Below are 25,473 nucleotides of genomic sequence, written 5' to 3'. Positions count from 1 at the left end.
ATATAATGCCTTAAATATCAAAAGTAGTAACTATTATGGAGATATTGTTTCCATTCTGTTCTAGAGAACATATTCAGCCACTCTCACCTCCTGTATCCATAAATTCTGTTATGTTGTTCACCACCACACTTTCTCTCCTTTTGTTTGAACAAGTCTCATTGACAACAAGGCGACAATTTCCCCATAACCAATTAAATGTAGATGGGATAACAGAGCATAGTAACAGGAATATGCATTGACAAGTGAAAATTGAGTTTTTAATAATAAACGCATCAGAGAAAGTCATTCTCAGGGCTACAGATCGAAATGTAGGCAATTTTACAAGTGATACCTGAAATTTACATATTAATGATACCCTTTTCAAAAGTCTTGGTTGTGTTTTTCCCCCCTCATCAGACAATACTGTAATGATATTCTTTTAAACAGACTCTATCCTAGTATTGATCTTATTATGGGGGCTTCAAAGACGAAAAGATCCAACAGGCAGTATCCAAGAGATTGGGTGGGGTGGGGATTTTCAAAACATACCCTTCCAATTTATATCTGCTGTTACTGAACGTTATGTGTGCTTATTGTCTATGTAAACACATATGCTCATATATGTTCCAATAGATTCAGTTTAAATGTACTTGTTCATAAATATATATGACTTACAGAATATATTTCCTTTACTGAGTGGAGCAGTAGTCACCATCGAAAGAAAAGAATAGTTCAAAAGGCAATGCTATATGCTTCAAAAGATATATAGGAAATTGAAGGTGTATTGTCTGTAATGTAAGGCTGGGTGATAGAGTGGAACAGTATTCCAATACATTTGTGTAGCTGTGATAATGCATAGTGACTTCTGCTAATATAGTTACAGCAGTTTCTTGAGCTATTGCAACTTTCCCCCCAATATGGCCTTTGCACAAATTGGGTTGCATTAGAAATGTGCATGCATGTGTGCTTGTGATCTTGTACATAACACATTTCAGTCTCTCCTTATTTCTTTCCAGTCTGTCTAGAAAAGAGGCTCTGATGCCTGATGAAGCCCCCGAAGGATTTTTTAAAAACACAATATCTGCATATTTTGAACAGGGTATGAAACTACTTTCTCATTCTAAGGAACTCCCTGCTTCTAGCTAAGCCAACAACCAGCTATGTAATAACAGCTATGGAATATTATTGTCCTAGGTAGTTTAAATAGGATTGCAACTGACTTTCGTCCCCCAGGATGCTCCTGCAGCAACATTTGCACGAAGCTCCCTATATATTATCGTAGCTGTACAGATCTATTTGATTAACTAATGTCATTGGGGTTCAACTGGCTTGATTCCAAGTACTTCCATTTAACAGGCTTGTTGACTGGACTAGATGGGTGCAGTTCATAACTCACTGCAGTCAATAGTCAAATTCCCACTGGTTTTTAAAAGCTTTAGATTGTTTTCTGGCTGTCTCACAAAAGAGTCTATCAAGCAATGGAAAAAGGGATTAAAGTGAATTAATGTTTCTTATATTAGCTAATGCACTTCTCTCCAAAGAGTTTTATGACGTTCATAAGAGATGTAGAGTTGTAAATGTCAGTAATGCTTAGAAGCCAAACTGAGAAAATGTCTGTGCCTCTTCCTTGAAGTAACTGTTTGGAGCAGAAGGCCAGCCAAAATAAAAGGTCTTTCACAGAGAAGACTATTGATAAAAAAAAAATCCTTTGGTGCTCCAAATGGGCCAGGCTCCAAATGGGCCAGGCTCTTCTTAAAGTTCTTCTGTTCTATAGTCATGCCTGTTATCTTCTAAGCACAAATAATCTGTTAGTTTGTAGGGATAGGCAGATTAGGCTATTTCAGATCCATGCCAATTTTAGATGCATTCATTCATAAATCATTGCCATATTGCTTTGGGATCTTTAAAAAGTCCATATGATTGTATATTACATAGAGAAAATAAATACACATAGAAATATTCAACACAAAAAATATATTAAAATACAGTTTTACTGCAATACATGTCTAAGTGTACTTTATCCTAAAATACATATTTTTTTGCACTTTTGTATATATTTTCTGATCTGAGAATGGTTTGATCTGAGAAATCAGAATTATTTTCTGACCCATGTATTATTCTGAGACAAGTGAATTGAGTCAATTTACTTGAAAATGTGAACCAAATGAAAATTTCCTTCATTGCTACTAGTTTCCTTATTTTAGTGTTCACATGGAACGAAAAAAGGATATTTCATTGAGGTTGCGTAAGATTTCTCCCTCCCTCTCTCTCAATCAATCAATCAATCAATCAATATTCTGGGCATAAATAAAGATAGAATTTTAAAAAGGCATTGATTGCAGTTACTTTCTTAGTAGCAGCCTAGAATAACCAGAGACATAGGTGGATGCGCTACTGAAAAACAATGACATATACATCCTGAAACTTGGTGTAGCTGTGTGAATTCACTCCCCACATCAGTCTTCTCTAAATGATACCTTGATAATGTCCACCATATTGGTTTGGATCAAGCCTACCTGCTCCTTAATGATCTCCAAAGTGCTCCCAACATGGCTTTAGATGTGGGGTTTAGCTACTCAAGTACAAAACACGCATATATCACATCACTTCTGAATTGCATCAACATATAAAAATTGCTGTGCCCCCTTTTAAAATGCATGCAAGAAGACAAGCAATTCTTTTCCTGTCACCAGTTGCCCCTTGTGAGTATTTCAAGCAGAGTAACAGTTGCATTGTTCATAAATCACTGTTTCTCTGCATGTTTGGTCTCAGCTGTTGTACTAAATGTCTGCACCTATTACTTTCAGATTTGTTATGCCTTTTACCCTTTTACAATAATTGCATTTCCTGGGTGATTGTGGTTTGTCCCATTAAAGTGATGGAATCAAGCAATCAAAAACGTACTTTCACAGTGACAGCATTTTTCGGTAACATTACTTGATTTGGCTATAGATTTGCGGATAATGCAATCTTCAATGTGTTGGTTTGTTATGTTGACTGATCTTATATTCACAATGAAAATGCTGAGAAGCTTCAATGAGCAACTCTGCTCAGTTTCATTTATTAAATATAATCAAAGGTCATCACAATAAAAGAAGCTAGTACGACAAATAAGATATCAGTTAGGATAAATGAAATGTTGCCTAGGCATTTGGAGAAAAGGCCCAATACATCATATCCACTATATAATATCAAAATTTGAGATGGCTCAACTTAAACTAATAGCTTGCCTTCAAAGTTGCACAGGTAGAAAGCACTTTTTGACAATCCCCTTCCATTGCAGCCTCCCGTGTGACATGGTATATTTATAAATGGATTTCTGGGGGTCAGCAAATTGCTTGGGAGTAGGGAAGGAGAATTCAAGCATAATGTGATACCTGAAACTTAAGGCACACCAGATCGAAGAGCCTTCCCCAGAGGTGGGTCTTAGTTTAGATATGACCCAAGAAATATAATCTGAATACAGATTTTCCCCATCAAGTATAATCATATCTCCATCTTCATTTGGTAAGCAAGATAGGTGAGAAAGTACTTCATGCAGAGCATAGTTAAAACTAGGGAACAGGAGGCAGTGATTGCCACCAACTTCGATGGCTTTAAGAGAATTAGACAAATTCATGGAGAACAAGGCTCTCAGTGGCTACTACCCACAATGACTACATTCTACCTTCACTGAATACCAGTTGATGGGACTCACAAGGGAGAAGAATGCTATTGACCTCATGTCCCCCTTGCAGACTTCCCACAGGTATCTAGTCAGTCACTGTGAAAACCAGACTAGGTGGGCCATTGGCCTGATACAGCAGGCTCATCTTACATTCTCAGATACTCCAAAAATAACTGAAGACTGTTGGGATTCTAGATCACTTGTCTGTGTGGTTTTCAGTCTGGGTATGGTACCCAGAGGAAGATGAAACAAGGATTGTTATCTAGAGCACTCTAGTCTGGTATACACCAGGGCTAAAGGTGCTTCCTCATACCACAAAAGACCAGTAATTTTCAACCAACATTTCTAACATAATACAATTGCCAGTAACATGCAGGAAGACCTGCATTCATTTTGTTAGAAGCACATCTGCTTTGAAACATGGGTTCTCACCATTGAAATCACTGCTAAAGAAAGAGCCATAAGAATGATATGGCAGAGCCAGTTCTCCACTCCTTTCATAAATTTCCATTAGAAGACAAGAGGCCAAGAAGTTTCCTTTGTAAAGAAACACAATATAATTTGACTTCACATTCAGAAATGCAGAGAGAACGCTGGGAGGCAGGAATTTAAAATACACAATTACAATACTTAAAAAAAGATCCCTCAGTGTGTCATCCTCAGAGAACGAGGGATAATGAACATGAAATGCACATAGGAATGCTTTTACATATTGTCAATGATAAAAATGATAATCACTTCAAGACAAAGCAAAATGTCAGATGAAAGAAACCTATAGAACTTAGCCTGGGGGAACTCCGGAGGCCAATCAGATAGCATAGATACACCTGCAGGATTTGCATTTAATGAAGCCTTTACTCCTCTCTGTAATGAATGTTGAAGGCTCCCCAAGGACTCCAGCACTATTTAACAGTGCTGCATAAACTCTTTGTTAGTGGTGTGTGTGCGTGTATGCACGCACATCTGCACTCATGCATTGGGAAACACACACATTCCTATTTCCTCCCTCTGTCCTTCAATGGGAAAGATTTGCTATACACATGCATTACTACATGCACACATGCACACCACATATAACAAGACAGCATTTTAGTATTTGTACACACAACACATACATATATACACACATCATTTCAGTATTTGGATAGGGCTGAGGTTCTTAGCATTCTCATTCCCTCTCCCTCGCCCTCTCCTCATTGCTGCTACATTGTGTGAGGGAAAGTGGGTGTTTGTGGCACCAGGTCAGTGCTAATGTTGGAAACGAAAGGAATCCAGGTGATCATAAGCAGGATTTGAGAACTGAATATAGTTATCTACTATTCCCCAGCCACTTACTCCAAACCATTTAAACCTCAAAACAACAACAGACAATCAACATATTGTTATGAGTTTGGAGGAGCCAAACTCCCCTAAATTCCCCAGTAAGTGTTACAATTTAATCAAGCATCCTGAATTCCTGGGTCCAGCAAGGGTTAAAATATAAGACAGACTAGCTTCCTCATGTGGTCTTCTTCTTTGGTGATCACGTGTAACTGAGTAAGATTGTCTTCCATAAACACGGTTTTAACAATGAATCTGTAAGTGACTGTGGAGGCCAATTCTGGATCCACGTGTCCTTCCACAGTGGAGACATTGGTTTCTGGGTGGGAATTGATCACGGTGTGGATTTGGTAATCACATGGGAGAGGAGCCATTAAGGGAGAACAAAGTGAAAAGGTGATGAGCCATTAAGAAAGCAAAATGAGAGGGGACTCTGTGTCAGATGGCAGATGGGTGGGGACCCTCCTTGAGCTCTTAGATAGTTAACAGAACAAAAGCCATAGTTTAGGGCAGAGTTGGCTGTGTTTTGACCTAGAAGAAAAAGGTTGCAGGCTGGTAAAGGCAAGAAGCTGGAGTGAGGGTCAGAGAATGGTGGTTGATTTCTGTTTGAATGTGTTTCTGAGGCTATGGGAGAAACAAGACTCTTTCGGGGTGTTAATGCTGATAATAGACTCAGATTGTATATATGCGTAAATAAACCATATATCATAAATACACCACAGTTTCCACTGTACTAATTTCCAAAAGGAAACACAAACCCTGGGTAAGCACCTGGAACCACTGGCATTTTGCACTGCTGGAAGACTGGGGTGGCGTGTAACACTATAAAATACACAAAGCACTACCTGTACTTCTGCCAACCTGCCAGTGGGTTGTTGCCATTGCTAACAGATACACTCCAAGTGCTTCTGCCATCTGACATGGGCTATGTGGCAATCAGGGAATGGGCATGATTGATTGTGGTGCCTCTCTCTGAAACACTGTCAGAGTCTTGTCTGGTGTCTACAAGATTAACTTCTCAGCCCCAGGGAAATACAATTTTCTTTTTCTTTTAGGCCATTTATGCTGTGTTTGATTGTATTTTTATTTAAACTATGCACCTGTTCTGGCCAAATCCTAGATCCCAAACTAAATCAGGCCACCTGAACTGGATTCTGGGTTTCTAATTCTTGCAAACCAGGTAGGAAATAGTTACTGCTGCTGCTACAATTGTTGTATTTTTCTTACTTGACCCTCATTATAACGTCCCAGGGTGGCTAATAACAGTGTAAAAATTCAATATTAAAATAATTGGAAGCCATTTATAATCAAAAGAATAGCTTGGGTCCTAAAATACTTCTCAATACAAAGAGGTATGTCTTCAGCATATGCTGAAAGTTGTGCAGTGAAGGTGCCAGACTGTCATAGACTGGCTAGATGCTGATGAGTGGTGGGAGACACCCCTTGGAGACACCCCTCCCCCCACCAAGGGAAGAAGACTCAGAGCCCAGGAATTGGTGGTGGGATGATGATAAGTGATTAGAGGGAGAAGACTGGGAGAAGGAGATGTCGGGAGCTGAAGGGATAATAGGTTTTAGTAGACAGGAAGAGTCTGTGGCAGAGAGCACTCCTGAATCAGAGGCAGAAGCAGAGGCTGGAGAGGAGGGGGGCAGAGTGAATCAGGCTGGTGAAGAAGTCAGGGGATCTCCCCAACCTGCTGCAACCAGCTCCCCTCCCCCCCCAGGAGGGGGAGGGGAAGAGACTTAGGCAACTGTGGGAAGGTGGAAGACAGGGACCTTCAGTCCTCACAACTACCTCCGGGATGAGTTGCTGTGCACACTACGCATGGCCTACAGTCAACAGTATTCCCTTGAATAAAGAATTAACTTTACTGACACTGTGTGATTTATTGCCGACCAGCTCCTGGCAAAGACACACTCTGTAGTAAAGGAATTCCACAGGTTAGATCTTCAGAAAGATCTCAAGGTTTTTAATAAAAAATCACATGAGCCAAAATTAAGCTTTTTCAAATTTATTGCTCTTTTAATTCCAATATATAGGATACCCTTTTAATTTGCAGGGTGCTGCTTGTCTTTGTACCGTTGTAGTCAAAAAATGTTAATCTTTTCAAGTTTGTCCACTTTGCTTTTCTCCCCCCATTACTGCATACAGCATAGCTGATTTTCATGGTAATAGAGCAGGCTGCTTTAGAATGTTATGTCTGACTAGGAATGAGAGCCAGGTTATTAACAAGATGGTTTATTTCACAAGTGAAAATTCAAAACCACCTATTATATCAATCCCCCCTCTGTGTTTTGATTCCTGAAGTTTTGTGGATTGAGATTTGATTATTTATGAATGTCTAATAACCAAATAGCAGCACTAAATTGATAGCCATTATGTTCACAGGCGACATTGAGATCTCCAAACTGTCCATTTCTCCATTTTTAATACAGTTGAATGACAAGCTGCTGATAAAAATAAATACTTTGTGACAGGGGAAGAAATATGACTTGAGGGTGTCGGTTCTGGAATGAATATCATGCAGGTCTTCCATCAGAGCTGTTAAAAGTGGAATGCCATTTTAAACTACACAGCTCAATAAATGGTCACTGCAAAGCTTGTGCTTATAATCAAAGTGTGTAGTCTGCAACCTCAGGCTTTGTGTACATCCAGGAGCACAGAATATATATATTACACATATTTAAAATTTAACCCGCCTTAGTGTCAATATTTGACATTATGAAGTCTTGGCTCTGATTTTGTATTAGTTTATGATACATTATTCTCTTCAATACATGCCCAGGCCATTTTGAGTTTTGTGTGTGCTTATGTAGCCAAAACCACATCAACCATGAGCAAGAGAGGCATTTGGTAGACTTGGAGTAATACCAAAAATGATTTAGAAAAGCCCTTTAAAAAATCCAGCGCATAAGTACACATTGGAAAAGAATATTGAGCAGCAGAATCCCTATTCAGACTTCAATTTCCTTGCAGACACACACGCAGGAAAAAAAATGAGAGAAAGCAGAGGAAACTGCCATCATGTAATCTGTATATAGTTTAGAGTTATAAAAGAGTATAATGCTGATAGTCTGAAGTGGGAAGCTTCCTCTTCTTATGGAAGCTCCCTACACAATTTTACATCCTACTCTACATGAGTAGAGGAGTAGAGGAGTGTTTGCACAGGGGGAGAAAGAAACACGAATGAAGCTAGAGTTGGGGAGATATGGTTAACTAGGCGAGGGATTGATGGTGGAATCCAACTCCTTGAACAATTGGAGCAGGGAACTGAGGTATAGATATAAAAAAGTAAAATGAGCTATCTCATTGTCTGGACAGCCCATTTCTGGTTTATACTGAGAAATTATTTTAAAATGTCCCCGCGAGACAGAGCTGCCCAGTCATCAATAGAGAAACCAAGATTCTAGGGTATCTGAAGGTGTGTTCAAACCCAAAATAGGAAGGAGACGAAACTCAGAGCACAATCAAACCTCAACACAGTTCAATGATGACTAAGATTGGTCAGTGGGAACAGAATGTTGATTCAGTATGAGAGGGGAAATGGTGATGGGGAGTTAAAAGTCTGAATAGAATCACTTCCCACTGCAACTTTTTTCTTTCTTTTTTATTTTTGCAGGGACCATGTATGCTTTTTTATTCAATTAGCATTATGACTTAAATATGGAACAGTTCGTCATCAGCCCCAGACACTATGGGCAGTGATCAAAGATGATAGGCACTGTAGTCAAGTAACATCTGAAGGGTATGGCATTAATTACTGTGGGGTATAGGATTGTAGCCTGACAGCATAATTCTATGCATTTCTACTCAGATGTACTCTGGTGGCTCTGTGGTCTAAACCACCAAGCCTCTTGGGCTTGTCGAGCAGAAGTTTGGTAGTTTGAATCAGCACGATAAGGTGAGATTCCGTTTCTCTGTCCCAGCTCCTGCCAACCTAGCAGTTCAAAAGCATACCAGTGTGAGTAGATAAATAGGTACCACTGTGGCGGGAAGGTAAATGGCTCTTCCGTGCACTCTGGAATTCGACATGGTGTCCCGTTGCACCAGAAGCAATTTAGTTATGCTGGCCACATGATCCAGAAAGCTGTCTGCAGACGAACTCTGGCTCCCTCAGCCTGAAAGTGAAGCAGAGTGCCACACCCCATAGTCACCTTTGACTGGACTTAACCATCCATGGGTCCCTTACCTTTACCTCAGATGTAAGCCCCACTGAGTTCAAACACTCTCAGGTAAGGGTATATAGGATTTCAGCTTAAGTATTGTATTGAAAATATGCATATGTCCTTTTTGATGAGATGTTTCCAGTGTATCACAAGAAAGCCAATGCCTTTCAAGGGCAAGTGTTTTAGCATGTTATTTTAGGATCTTAATAGCTGCACCTTTTACTATTAGGAGGCAGGTAAGAAATTTCTACTTGCTGATCTCTCACAGGATGCTCAGTTTAGAAATGTAAGGGGAATTGGAAATCCTGCAAGCTGCAATGAATGACTTTGGCAGAGACCCATTGGAAATGAAAACAGAAATATATTCCACTAATCCTGTTGATTCCTGTTTCACTTCACTTGCACCTAATATTGATAACTGGCATGAAAAAAATGTATGTGGATAATATATTTTGTAGCAGACTGAGAGTTTCTCTAAAACTTCAGAATAAAAATAACCTTCCCCTTTTACTGGCCTACTTTAATTAATTTATCTTTCTTTGAAGTGAACGAATTGAATTCCAGATTTGCCAAGGCTTGAACACTGCTTTGGTTATTCCTCAGAACATTTACCAAACCAAAGTCTAAGACCTTCTAAATATGATCAATAATTTGTTGTGTTCCTCAGTGACATATGGTTGGCAAAGAACAGAACAGCAAGCTTTGAAGTGCATCCATGTTTGGAGAGAGAATCTTCACAGGTGCTGAAGCTGTATGGGTCTCAGATGCTCTTAAAGATCTAAGACAACAGAATATCTCTCCAAACCATTAAAGTTTGAAGAGCAAGATAACAGATGTTTATCCCTTTCATTTAATATTTTCGGCAGCTGTGTAACTTCACTGCATTGCTTTTTTCATTTCTTCTCCCCTTCTAACATTTAAAAGCTAAACTGGATTTAAGGTCAAAGCTAATGACAGACTGAACTGGTTCTGACAGCTGTTTAAATGTTTGTGACATCTGCCTCATATGCTAGAACTTGCCTCTTTCTTTTTCCTGAACTGACATGTAAAGAATGTTCCTTTTTGTCACTTATCCAGGCAGTTTTTCTCTGTGAAGATTCACACAATTAGGAAAGTTTCTACATTGTTGTGAACCTGATGTGTTGCATTAATTCATGTTCTCTTAAGTAAGAGGATATGTATTGTCTGAGGAGACACAAATAAGCTTTGGCTTTTCTTTGATGTGTAAAACAAATTGATTTATTATAATACAATATTTCAGCAAAGCCTGGTAACAGAGGTTGCAGGGCACCATCCCCAGGGCAGTAAAAAGCCAATGAGAGATGGCTTTGTGAAGTTGTTTTGAAGGATGGAGGAATGCAAAGCTCTCTCACTCTTCTACTGATGAGATGGAAGTTTCTGCCATTTCAAGTGTTGGTGCACCCTGGTCTCAGTTACAATGTTCAGAAAAGACAGGGCAATTCCATAGATTGTTGCCTATCTGCATTGTGTTCCCAGTCACAGCTCCCCCCTCCCCTAGGCTGTGACTAAAGTAAGGAGTAACAAACTCAAGCAGATGATGATCTGGATTAAAAATGGTCACAATTTTATTGATTACAGATGTAAGTGGTATTTTGGCTCAGGCATCGGGTCTATATCTGCCAGAGGGCTGAAACTGCTTCAGGGCCATGCTAAGGATTTTGTCTTCCCAAAGATGCCGATCAACTTAGGTGGCCATCCTAAGGCTGCCACTGGAAGCTCAATGGCCTGTCAGCTCCAAACTTGCTTCTGGCAGAGACTTACACCAAGACCTCTCTAATGGGGTACCCTGAATATGCCACAGGTATTCAGGACAGGCTGATGCACCACTTATCCAAAAACTGGAAGACTAGGATTCCACCCAATGCCTTAACTATCTCTGATTGGCCCATTTTAAAATAACTTTTTTGGTAGGCATTCCCACCCTGCTGGGGAAATTCTTAACAGTCTGACAAACTCACATGCTCAGGCTGCTGGGGATGGTGGACAAATGCGAGGGGCCACAACTGCCGCCCATCTGAGAAATGTGTAAGCTATTGTTTAGGTGTCATTATTCCCAACACATGGCTGATTCTAGCCAGAGTTCCTGTCGTGACTGATGCCCTGACTCCATACTGGTAACATGAGTTTACAGTCATACCTCGGTTTACGAACACTGCAGGTTGCGCGTTTTCGGGTTGCAGACCGTGCCGAAACCAGAAGTACCGCGCCAAATCAAAAAATGATATCACACGCATGTGCAGAAGTGCCGGATCGCGTTACGCGCATGCACAGACAGGCGCTTCAGGCTACAAACGCTACGCCTGGCGAACGTGCCTCCCGCACGGATCATGTTCGCAACCAGAGGTATGACTGTACTATGTAACAATGTCACTGACAGCAGAGTAACCCAAACGACAGTGAATACAATGTTTCCCGTCTCAGCACTGCCCTTGTTTTTGAATGGCTCAACACATTTGGTCCCTTTGGGACCAATGCTCAGAAGATCTCTCCAAAAAGATATGCACTAGCAAAAACTGACACCATTTTACTTTCTGCAAGGAAAATTGCCAATGGGATAACTTAGGTGAGTGTCCTGGCTCCTGCTAGCTGAAGAACTCAAACTTTGGTCGCAATTTCTACTGTATGGTACATAAGCAAGGGAGAGATCAAAGGCAAGGCAGGTGTAAGGCATGGCTAGGCAAGTTATGACATTGATTCAACAATCAGTAAGCCTCCTGGATTACTATTATAAAGGAGTGAGGAGGGTGTGGCTTTAGCACAGCGAGCTGGGTGCATTTTGGGACTGGAGAAGCAAACAGGAACTCCTTTTAGAGAATTTAACCTAAGCTATCTGCATGGGCATCTCCATTTCCCAAACGATGGAGGAAGAGGCAGCATCGGGATCAAATCTAGCATCTGATACTTGCTCTGTCGGCAGAGACTCGCCAGCAGCAGCTGGTGGGAGGAGAAGATCTGGCAGCACGGGAAGCAAAGTGGGGGCTTCAGGCTGACTTGATGAATATTGTGTAAGTGACAGCTGACTGGTCTCCTCCCCATGATCCAGCTCACTCCCACTGTGTCCTCTCCTAACAACTCTGAAGACTTGCAGGGCCCAGCTCTCTGTGTCTCTCCCTGGAATCATCAGTCTCCAACTCCTCAAGCTCCTCTCACCCTTTGTCCTGATCTGACCAAACCCTCCAAGATGTTTCCATGGGATTTGTGATGCTTAGTAGCAAGGAACTCCTGATTAGGTCAAGGTACATAGAATATGGCATGGGACTCTGAGGGCCCCTTAAGGTTTAAAACATACTGGAAATTAATTTATTTTTGCCTAGCAAGTTTTTTGGGAATGCTAATGTACAAATGAATGTGTTAACAGCATGATGCTGTTCATTTGAGTTGCCTTTAGCAGGATTAACATAAGCAAACAGTGTCATCTGTAAATAAATTCTAGTATATTTATAGGAAATAAGCTACATAAATTGTCTTGAACGGCTGCCAAAAGCAGCAATTGTTAAGAGCTATACACAGAAGGACAAGCAGGGAAAAGAGCAAACTAAATTTAAATTATAGAGGAAGGTTCAGTATAGATGAAAGTCAGAAGAAAGGGTGGGGCTGGTAGCTCAGGACAAACACAACAAGTGTTCACCTTCCAGAAGTGGTGCCTAATGCATACTTACTCAAAGCTTATGCCATTCCAACTCCAAATTTGGTACCCTGGGGTTTTAGGTGATCTTTTTGTTTCCCTCTTTTTCAATAAGACTGCATAAGATATGCACTTGAGTTAATAGCATCCCACCCAATTCTAACTTCTTTCAATGATCTTCCATAAAACTACTTTAAATATTCTTTAAAGGGCAGAAAAGTGTTTCAGCTGCATGATATCTGTCACAAGGTAAGCAAGATATCCCCACTAGAGGTATGTAAATAGAAAGCCATTAAAGATATACACTGTGCAATGCCCATGCTGACAATTGTGAGAAATGAGTTCATAAATTTATGAAAAGCATCCCCAAAGCTAGAAGCCTCTTAGTTGGTTTTATTCAGGATAATATAAAACTGCAGTGTGCCATTTCCCCAGTTCTGTTCTGTGTACATGTCAATAAGGCAGCAGTTTTCATTTTACTCATGTCATGTCAAATTGCATATGTCACTTTGTTGATTGAAGCATATTGGGAAAATTATTTATTGTAGGCTTGTATGTATACTCTTATATAGGAGGTAATGCATGTAAATGAGGATGTGTTTTCACCGACAATAGCACTCTAAGCTAAGACATGCCAGGGAAGTGGAATTAAATACTTTGTGACATTGCTAAGTGTCAGAAAGGAAGAAGATAAATTACACCATGTTGAACCTAAAAGAATAAATAGTCTCAATATCAGCAGCAGTTTCTGGGGTGTGCGCTGTTCTTGTTTTAAAACTCGAGCAGAATGTATATAGTATAATTCAATGCACTTAAAGACACAGGGAAATAATCATCGCTCTGCCAAGTTTATGTGAGTGAAATAGAAAAAGAAATCCTTTGACATTAAACCAATCTTTCTCACGAATTAGCCTTTTTAGGTTCATAAGCAGTATAGTAGAAATAATGCTATTTCCCTTTAAAGGAATTGAAATTCAAGAGACTGTCAATGCTGGACAGTTAAAATTGCTCCTAGAGCGAATAAGGCATTCCACGAATCCTCCATCTGTTGTGTCACAACATGGATAGTTTCAGTTCTCCTTTCTTCTCTTGATAAGAAGTGGTAAATCCCACTGAGAACTACCTCTTGTTCCCATATATCCTGCTGTCAGTGACATTTCGGTATCATGCTACCCGAGCTTGTAGGTTTGAAGGCTCAGTATTTACTATGACTTCTCCTTTTTCTTCCTTGACAGAAAGTTTGAACTTCAGTTGCACTGTGAGAACAAAGGCATTGACTTTATATAAAGCAACACTCCGGATTTTTTTATATTATTATTATTATTATTATTATTATTATTATTATTATTATTATTAGAAATTAAAAACAAACAAAAGTTTGTTACCTTCTTATACATTCATAATACACATTTCTTTAGCAGTTTACAATGAGCAAAGAGTTTTACAATATTCATATTACCTCCCACACTAACCTTATAAAAACATGGCTATGGAGCTTCTTATATCCCTATCCATGCTCTGTTCTCTGTTTTGCCTTTCATTTATAGTAACACAGCAACAGATTCTAATCCTTGCAGGGGTTTTTTTTCTCCTTTTTAGTGTACTTTGTAAATTGCTTGTTAATCACTTGCAGCCATGCTCCTTTTATATGAATATGGCCTGGTGAAAAGGTCAGAAATATTAAAATCATACCTGGTCAAGAGCCCCTGTTCCAAAAAACCCAAAGATGCACAGACAACTTCTGCATGTTTGGATGTTCTTATACAGTTGAGTGTAGATGGCAGCTCTGGACTAGGGTTGTGAGGGCAGAAGTTTGCTACCACAAACTACCCCCCCCTCCATACATTACAATCTGGCTACACAAACAGGGCTATTGTATGCACTTCAGTCAACAGATTGCAGAAAAATGATAAAACGAGAGCACTGAAACTGGTGTGATTTTCTTAATTGCTTTTCAGAAACTGAGAAGACTTTAAAGCAGGAAAATTTGTACTTTTCATTGTTTCCAGGTTACATATGCATATTTCAGACCTTTAAAATCCACATTTGAGTTGTCACACCCTTTTATCTGCTCCCAGAAGACCACAATACATGCAACAGATATACATAATGTTTGTAAATGGAGTAGTGCTTTCGCCTTTTTGGGAAACATCTTTGTTTTTGTTTTTGTGCCTATTTCTTTTGTTACCTGCAGCTGTTTCATCAGCCATCTGTTCTTTGAAACATCTTTTTCCTTTTCATCCCATGCTAATCTGTGTTAACTCTCTAAGTATGCCTGTAACAGATAGCGCTGAACATATGCTTAATACCTTCTTTTTAATTTCCGCTGTCTCCCCTATAGCATGCTAAGTCATGTTGACTACAACCCAAAAGTTTCTTTAGGCACACTCCAAGGATTGGACATGCCCAGTGAGAATATTGGCATTTCCACCTTGCTTTGAACGACAGTCTCATACTTCCTTGTAAATGAGAGGGATTTTTTGTAACTCCGCTGAGGTTCAAAGGCATTTTTCATAGGGAGCTACTGCTGCTGCTGCTGCTGCTTGGAAAAGCTTGTCAAAAGCCCCTCTAGGCGTGTGGATTTAGCCACATGGTTCTCTGCAGGTGGACTGTAGCCTAGAGTTAATATTGACAGTGAAGGATTAGAACTGCTATAAAATATGTAGGCAGGCCACGTATCAGAGAAAGGGGATCTAACTACATGCTATTCATATGCATATACAATGGAGCCAGTGCCATTTTCTAATGATAAAAAAGAGCAGCTAGAGGAGGGATTTCAACCGGAGCATTAGGTGAAGGGCTGCTTAATAATTTCCCCAGCGGCTCTTTCTCTAAACCTACTCAAAGAAATCCTAGTTTGAAGGGACCTTAGAAGTCATCTAGTCCAACCTCATCTAGTCATCTCCCTCCATAGTTAGAAGATGGGTTGCTGAAAATCACAGGAAGGGAGAGTGGGCTTGGGCTTCTCCAAGTTCTACCGGGAGATTCAAGGAACCTTTGGCACGCAAAGCATATGTTCTACCACTCAGTTACAAGTCCTTCCCAAGGTGACCACTGCAAAGACAGGATTCTGGACTAAACCAGCAAACTCTTTGTTATTATATTACTACTACTACTACTACTACTACTACTACTATTTATTAAATTTGTATACCACACTTCATCCACAGATAACAGAGCAGTTCACAAGATAAAAATACAAACAATATAATCAAAACAAGAACAAATAAAAATCAATAACCCCCCCTCCCCCAAACACATTTAAAAGAGTATAGGATGTTAATCAGCCAAAGGCCAGGTTGAAGAGGAACAATTTTGCCTGGCACCTAAAAGTGCATATTGAAGGCACTCTTCTTATAGACTGATCAGCGAAGAATCAGCAGTGCATCCTTCGCAACCACTCTTTAAGACTTCTCGATAAAAGGGAGTCTCAAGGCAGTCTAAAAGAATATTGCTGAGCAGCTTTTACTGTTAGGGGGTTTCTTTTAATACTTAGCCTAAAAATTGCTTCCCTGGAATTTCTACCCCTTAGTTCTTGTCCTGCTTCTTTTCAGCAAATGAGAACATATCTGCTTTACCGTCTGTGTGGAAGCCCACCAGCTACTTGAAGGCCATTGTCTCAAAAATCCCCCATTTTATATGGTTTCCCAAATACAGTAATTGCCCTCTAATCCTATAATAAGATTTGAGCTCCGGAAAGCTAAAAGTCTCTTGGGGTTCTATGCTACCTCACTAGGGAGGGGAGGGGAGATATTATGGGAAGTGGGTGAGTGTGCAACAACCCTCCACCAGGAAGTCTCAACCTTCAGTCAGTCCCCACTTGTCTGCCTTTCAATCAATTCAGGGTGTGTCACTGCTTGTGGCAGCTTCCTATTATTTAGACTCAGTGATGCCCTTGTAGAACTTAGCAGAGGAGAAGGATAGGGACAAAATGAGACTGAGACCCACTTTTCATCCCCTTGTCTTCCACCTTACCATTCCCAATGGGCACCAGCAACCATTGGACAACTGCATATATGATAATACAAAGATCACTGGGCAAGAGGGCCAGCTATAGCCCAAAGAATAACAAAGCAATTTCTGATGTAAATCATCATCCCAAAGTGCTCTTCTACCATTTCTCTGCTTTCATGTCTTATGTTGTCTGCTCCAGATTTATTTTCCATCTTATTCCAGTCCCCTGAAATCAATGACAAGTATTGCTCTCCAGTATCAATTCAGACAATCATTTCTGCAGAGTCTATTTCCCCCCAAAATGTTAAAAACTGAATAGTTATGATTAAACATTAAAAAAAATTATTAGCCATCCACCTGCCATGGTTAATTGGGACCAAGTAATAGCAACAAGAGATTTTTAACCAATAAAATATGAAGGACATGGCAGTTCCTGTGTGATTATTGCACATCTCAGTGGTATTATTGTGGCAGGAAGCCAAAGAGCTATAAGCATTCAAAAAATTCAATAATCACTCCACAATACTTTGATATCAATGACTTGATTGCTAGTTTGAATTGGATCTCATAATTGGGAATAAAGATAAAAGACAAATCTTCATATAAATCAGGGCTAGAGAATCTGTAGCCCCCTAGACATTGCTGGACTATAACCACATAGCCTTACCCCTGACCATGGACATGTTGCCTTGGGCTGATGTGAGTTTTCTTTATTAAAATGACTTGATTGAAAGTGAGTTTTGTGCAATACAATAAAATGGATGTGTGATACTGTCCTCTGACATGCTGAAGCCCGTTTTGATGTTTCTCCTTAGGTTTAATTATATTTGGTGGTTTGTAATGATGATAATAAATTGCAATCATGAAACCATAGCACACCTATAATTTTCATTATTCAGGAACATAAGATGTTGAGAATTTCAACTTATAGCTGCAGTTCCACAGCTGTCCCAAGCAACAGAGTTGAATAGGGCTGTATTCACAAGGAAAGCCTTTTTTTCCATAATAATTGTTGATACAGCCACACTCTCAACATTGCTCAAATTGAATTGTCAATTCCTTTGTATTCCTTCTTTCATTTTAAAAAATAGCTTGTTATCTTAACCATGATTTCTTTTGGGTCTCTGCAGAAAACCCAATAAACATACATGAGTATCCCACATACAGTATATGGACTCAGCTTTCTGCCTCCATCTACCGACATATAAGACTTATTTATAAGACATCCTTGAATGTATGCTTGCAATAAACTATGTCCAAAATACTCCTGATAAATAAATGGAGTCATTATAGCTAAGTGCTAATTAGTGTGCATCGTAATTAACTGTCACCTAATGAATTTGCTTAAAGATGTCTCCTTAAAAAGTCAATTAAATGCTTGAACAGGCCTTTCTGTGTTTAATAAAACTAATAAGAATGATTAATTTATTTTTCATCTCTGTTTTCCAGTAATATCCAAGCTGTTGTTTTTAATCTACTTTATTAAACATCTGCAATTAATAAGTGTTATTATCTCAGTTGTGTTTTCATTCAGTGAAATGCAATCAAAGTTCTTTTGGATCATATTTCATCATGTAGCTTAGGTAGCTTTATTGAAATGGCAAATGTAACAGAAGAATTCAGTTATTTCCCTGTATAAGGAAGACAGGGGAGGGACACATTTGCCACACCCTCCTCCCCTGCACAAAGAGGAGAGATGGACTCACCCACAGGAGTAATGTGGACAACCACAAGGGGCAAGTTGCCCTATAGGGGAGATAGAGCTGTCGTCTAAACCCCTGAATCTCTTGGTCTTGCTGATCAGAAGTTTGGCGGTTCAAATCCCCGTGACAGGGTGAGCTCCTGTTGCTCTGTCCCAGCTCCTGCCAACCTAGCAGTTTGAAAGCATGCCAAAAGAGTGCAAGTAGATAAATTGGTTCTGCTCCGGCGGGAAGGCAAACAACATTTCCATGTGCTGTTCTGGTTTCTGTGTTCCATTGCATCAAAAGTGGCTTAGTCATGCTGGCTACATGACCCGGAAAAACTGACTGCAGACAAACGCCAGCTCCCTCGGCCTATAAAGCAAGATGAGCGCTGCAACCCCAGAATCGTCTGTGATTGGATTTAACTGTCAGGGGTCCTTTACCTTTGGGATGCTGGTGGCGCTGTGGTCTAAACCACAGAGCCTAGGGCTTGCTGATCGGAAGGTCGGCGGTTTGAATCCCTTCAACGAGGTGAGCTCCTGTTGCTCGGTCCCTGCTCCAGCCAACCTAGCAGTTCGAAAGCACATCAAAGTGCAAGTAGATAAATAGGTACCGCTCCAGCGGGAAGGTAAATGGCATTTCTGTGCATTGCTCTGGTTTGCCAGAAGCAGCTTAGTCATGCTGGTCACATGACCCGGAAGCTGTACGCTGGCTCCCTCAGCCAATAATGCAAGATGAGCACCGCAACCCCAGAGTCGTCTGCGACTGGACCTAACGGTCACAGGTCCTTTACCTTTAATATGATAATATGCAAAAATTATAAAGTCCATAAAAAAACAGGTCCAATAATCAACAAGCAGATTAACAGTTTCATCATAAAGCAAATACAGTATAATGACAATGAGGACAACAACTAGAATTTTCAATTTAACCAAATCCCTGGATAAAGAAAGCAGGGCATTCAACCGACTGAGCAACCAAATGGCCTTCGCAAGAGTATCCGTCCTTTCTCTCACCTAGTGCAGCTCACTCTCACATACCCCTGATTCTAACACAAAGAGACCCCCACTCTGTGTCAGCAGCCTCAGACTTTGTGGGTTTTGAGAAACTTTGCCAATTTCACACCTATTCTCTTGTTGCAACCCTCCAGACTTCTTTCAAAGGTGACCTGCGGAGAAGGGCATCAGGTGGTGATCTCTGGGTCCAGGCAGTTTCATATGGGGAAAGTTGGTCCTTGCTGCCACTTTTCATGCCTTCTACTTCATTGCAGCTTTATAGACCAGAGGCTTGCTACAGTTTGATTTCTATTCCTTTCCCATTTGCTAATCTATCCACTCAGTGAATGTCGGGTAATAAAACAAAGCTGAAAGGCATTCTCCCTAGCATTGCAATGATCCGGGTGCAAAATAGATCAAAGTAGGTTCGGTCATTTCAGACTAGAAGCTTTGTGTTTTATTTAAACTTGTAATGAGCCATGCATAATGATAGCGCTGTTCAGTACTCACCTCTTATACTGAACTCACTGCATGGTATTCGTGATAAATAGTAATTGGTATGCCAGTTAATTCTGCTCTGCCCCTCCCTTCCCACATCCACCCATAACTGGTTTTGGATAATGGTTACTTTCTGCATGGTTACTTTCTACAGTGGTAGGTGTTCATCATTCACTCTAGGAGCTAACCTGAGCTGACATGGGAACAGCTGTGGATTTTAAAAAGTGAATGACATTAACAGACTCTTGAATTCGGACAGAGAAATAAGCTTTCTGGCTGCAATGAGATGGCAGGCAGAATGCTGATAAACAGCGCTCAAGTAAGATTAGTGGCACATGTGGGTGTGAAGGTCTTTGGTCTAAACAAAAGGGAGGCTGCATTGAACAGAGTGAATAACAACAAGTTTGTCCATCACTGTATTCTTTCATCCATAATGCTAACAGTGTAAGGATGCGGAGAGGCTAATTAAGTCAAGGCACTGTCTCCAGGAATTTCCTTTAGATCGCCGAGGTTGAGGTCTGCCCTTCATTATACAGTTTAACACTTCAAGGATTTATCTTTCCCATATTCAAGCTATGCTAAGCCTCCCTAAATATACCACTTGGGAAGAAAATACAAGTTGCCCTTTAAAGCTGATATTTTCAAGATTTATTTCAGCCATTTTTTAAAAAAAAAAAATCTACAGTGCAACAGTATAATTATTTAATCTGATTATATCAACTGGAGTAGATGCAAAGCTGTAAGAGCATTGAAATTCAAGCAACTTGTGTACTTAGGAACAAGTCCCATTAGGCTTTAAGAGACAACCTGCTTTCTAGTAAATTCATTTAAGACAGTAGCCTTAGCTATAGTCCATAATTCTGGCTCTTGGAATTCCTCTGGTTGCCTGAAATTCACTTTGGTAAATTAGTAAATTTGAAATGATGCCACAATTCTCATCATCTCTGACCGTTGGCCAGGCTGGCTGGGGCTGGTGAAATTTATAGTGCAGAAACATCTGGAAGGTGCCATGTTGTATGCTCATTGTCTATATGGATTATTATTATTATCAGCAGCAGTAGTAATATACCACCCTTCATCTGAAGATCACAGGGTAGTTCACAACATGAAAATGCAAAATGAAAACACAAAATGCAATTACCCCCTCGCATACACACTACTGAATGTCTATCAGCCAAATGCCTGGTTGAAGAGGAACATTTTTGTCTGCACCTAAATATATGTAACTAAGGTTCCAGGCGAGCCTGATTGGGGAGTGCATTCCACAAAGGGAGCCACCATAGAAAAGGTCTGTTCTCGTGTTGCCACCCCCAGACCTCTCATGGGGAGGTGAAAATTTATGTATAGTGGTAACTCTGGATGAGAACGGGATCCATTCTGGAGCCCCGTTTACATCCTGAAGCGAAAGTAACACGCGACTGCACGTCTGCACGTGCGTGGGTCATGTTTCGCCACTTCCGTGCATGCGCATGATGTCATTTTGAGCGTCTGTGCATGCGTGAGCGGCGAAACCCGGAAGTAATGCGTTCCCTGGAGCACTACCCAAAAATGCTTAACCTGAAGCGTATTCATCCCGAGGTATGACTGTATCTTAAATATTACCAATATATATCCAGTTTCTTTATTGTTTAGTTAATTTTAGCATACACCATCCGGGGGGGGGGGGGCTCAGGTAACAGTATGCCCGTTAAACTCTATATATGAGTAACATGAGAATAGAGCTTGGGTGTCTAAGACTCATGCATTACAGACAGACAGAGAGAGAGGGGGGGGGAGATTAAAATGGATGCCAATGGGTTCTCTTATACACAGTCTCTTCCTTGGAAGGAGTTGGTGTGTCTTTTCCAGCCAGGGATTTTAGACTTTCAGTCAACTGAGTCACCAGCAGAAAACAAAGATGGCACATCATGGATCTATGGGTGTTCTCCCCTTCATCACAGGTTCCCTTCCTTCTTTTCTAAAGTAAGGTGTTTATTTCATTCTATCCAGCCCTGGGAGACAATGGGTGCATGATGGAAGGTTCATGGCTTCATTCACGAGAGTTTAAGGAGGATGAGAGCTCACAAAGTTCAGCACCCCTACTACTAATTTGCATACTATCACTAGGTGCAGATGCAATGGGGTTTCTCTCGGACAGTGGTGCAGGCGAAAGAGTTTACCCTATTCCTGAATGGTGTTATTGTTTCTTTCTTCTCTCTTTTTTTCTCTGATTTATTAATTTAAATCCCACCTTTCTCCCAGTACAGGACCCAATTTGCGTCACAACATAAAGTAGATTCAGCTAAAAAATGCAATCAAAAATTAAATAAATAACTCCACTTAAAAACACCACTGAAAACAGTTTAAAGCGCACATAGACAAACAAAAAGCAAAAGAACCACCCTCAGTAAACTCTGACACACAGTGGCCAAAGGCTTTCAGAACAAATAGAACTCTTCAGCCTACCCTCCCATGGAAGGGAGTTCCACAATCTGGGACCATTCACCAAAAGTGTCCTCTCTCATGTCCTTATCAAACATGCTTGTGAAGACGGTGGGACTGAGAGAAAGGCCTACCCCAAACCGAAGCAGGCTCATATGGGGAGATAGTCTTTCAGACAGCCTAGACCTAAGCCATAAAGGGCCTTCTGTGTCATAACCATCTATCTATCTATCTATCTATCATCTATCTATCATCTATCTATCTATCTATCTATCTATCATCATTATCTATCTATCTATCTATCATCTATCTATCTATCTATCTATCTATCTATCTATCTATCTATCTATCTATCTATCATCTATCATCTATCTATCATCTGTCTATCTATCTATCTATCTATCTATCTATCTATCTATCTATCTATCATCTATCATCTATCATCTATCTATCTATCTATCTATCTATCATCTATCTATCTATCATCTATGTATCATCTGTATATTGTATATTGTCTCCCTGCTTATTTATATGCAGAATTCATCATGCGAAAGGCTGGGCTGGATGAATCCCAAGCCGGAATTAAGCCGGAATTAAGATTGCCGGAAGAAATGTCAACAACCTCAGATATGCAGATGACACAACCTTGATGGCAGAAAGTGAGGAGGAATTAAATAACCTTTTAATGAGGGTGAAAGAGGAGAGCGCAAAATATGGTCTGAATCTCAACATCAAAAAAACGAAGATCATGGCCACTGGGCCCATCACCTCCTGGCAAATAGAAGGGGAAGAAATGGAGGCAGTGAGAGATTTTACTTTCTTGGGCTCCATGATCACTGCAGATGGTGACAGCAGTCACGAAATTAAAAGACACCTGCTCCTTGGGAGAAAGGCGATGGCAAACCTAGACAGCATCTTAAAAAGCAGAGACAAGACCTGCCGGACTTAAAATTGTACTATGAGGCAGCAGCATTCTGCTGGCTGAAAGAGTGGATGCTCCTCGAGAATACAGATATCTTGGACTTAGAAGGTTTCAATAACGCATTCGGTTGGCATGCATATTTATGGTATGACAAAATCAAAGTGCATAGTGCCTTTAAAAATCACATTGTAAGGAAAGCGTTGTTCAATGTTTGGATGAGATATAAAGACCTGTTGGAAAACAAAACCCCTAGATGGTTGTCACCCTTAGAGGCGAAGGCCCATAAGAAAGTTAATATGGAGGTCGGATGGCCAAAGTATTGTGAGATTTTAGAACAGGATGGAGAGAAACTGAAATTAAAGAGCCATGAAAAACTAAAACCCAAAGTACAAGATTGGCTCCACTATTATCAAATAACGGAGGTTTTTAAACAAGACAGGAAAATTGGCTTCCAGGTGGAAAAATCAAAACTCGAGACAGAACTGCTAGAACCCAATACTAAGAATTTGTCAAGAATGTATAACTTGCTGTTGAAATGGAACACACAAGATGAAATAGTTAAATCAGCTATGATTAAGTGGGCAGAGGACATTGGTCATAATATTATGTCTGCTGACTGGGAAAGGTTGTGGAACACCGGAATTAAATTTACGGCATGTAGTGCCTTAAAGGAAAATGTGATGAAAATGGTATACAGGTGGTACATGACCCCAGTTAAGCTAGCAAAAATTTACCATTTGCCTGACAATAAATGCTGGAAATGTAAGGAAACTGAAGGTACTTTTTATCATCTTTGGTGGACATGCCCGAAGATTAAGGTCTTCTGGGAGATGATATATAATGAAATGAAAAAGGTATTTAAATATACCTTTCTTAAGAAACCAGAGGCCTTTCTCTTGGGCATTGTCGGCCAATTGGTGCAAAAAAAGGATAGAACTTTCTTTATGTACGCAACAACAGCAGCAAGAATACTGATCGCAAAGTATTGGAAGACACAAGATCTACCCACCGTGGAAGAATGGCAGATGAAAGTGATTGACTATATGACATTGGCGGAAATGACGAGCAGAATTCGAGACCAGGGAAAGGAGACTGCGGAAGAAGATTGGAAGAAATTCAAGATTTATCTTAAGGACTACTATAAACTTGATGAAGTTTAGAATGTCGAGATTCTATAGAGAGAAAGGGTTGCAGTAATATAAGATTAGAATAAGAAAGGACTATGACGAATTAGAGTTGGAAAAAACATTTATAAGTTGCTATAAAATTTGGACATGAGGATGCAGAAAGGGGAGGTATGGGGAAGTCCGAGGAAAGAAGTTTATGAAATGACATTATGAAATTATACTTGTTTGTTTGTTTGTTTTCTTTTTTTGTGTTTGTCTGTTATAAAAACTTTTGTAAAACTAATAAAAAATACTATAAAAAAAAATTAAAAAGCAGAGACATCACCTTGCCAACAAAGGTCCGTATCATTAAAGCCATGGTTTTCCAAGTAGTGATGTATGGAAGTGAGAGCTGGACCATCAAGAAGGCTGATCGCCGAAGAATTGATGCTTTTGAATTATGGTGCTGGAGGAGACTCTTGAGAGTCCCATGGACTGCAAGAAGATCAAACGCATCCATTTGTAAGGAAATTAGCCCTGAGTGCTCACTGGAAGGACAGATCGTGAAGCTGAGGCTCCAATACTTTGGCCACCTCATGAGAAGAGAAGACTCCCTGGAAAAGACCCTGATGTTGGGAAAGATTGAGGGCACAAGGAGAAGGGGACGACAGAGGACGAGATGGTTGGACGGTGTTCTCGAAGCTACAAACATGAGTCTGACCAAACTGCGGGAGGCAGTGGAAGACAGGAGTGCCTGGCGTGCTCTGGTCCATGGGGTCACGAAGAGTCAGACACGACTAAACGACTAAACAACAACAACAAATCTATCATCTATCTATCTATCATCTATCTATCATCAAACTATCATTGCATCTATCTATCATCTCCCACCTTTTGTATATAAGAACAGCTTATGCTCTTGACACCCATTGCTGTCTATTTTGCTTATGATTACTATGATATCCAGATAATTATATGCATAAACTTTTATTGTGCTAGCCAAAGGCCATGGATAATTATAGAAAAGCAGTGAATACTTTTGATTTTCCTTGACTGGAACTAAAATGTTATCTCTTTTTCTATAATAAATACATATTCTATTTGGATCATTGTTATC

The sequence above is a fragment of the Podarcis vaucheri genome, assembly GCF_965113315.1.
Source record: "Podarcis vaucheri genome assembly, chromosome: 9".
In the NCBI taxonomy this organism is placed as follows: domain Eukaryota; kingdom Metazoa; phylum Chordata; class Lepidosauria; order Squamata; family Lacertidae; genus Podarcis; species Podarcis vaucheri.
The sequence above is the reverse complement of the archived record's forward strand: the minus strand, read 5'-3'. Positions refer to the sequence as shown.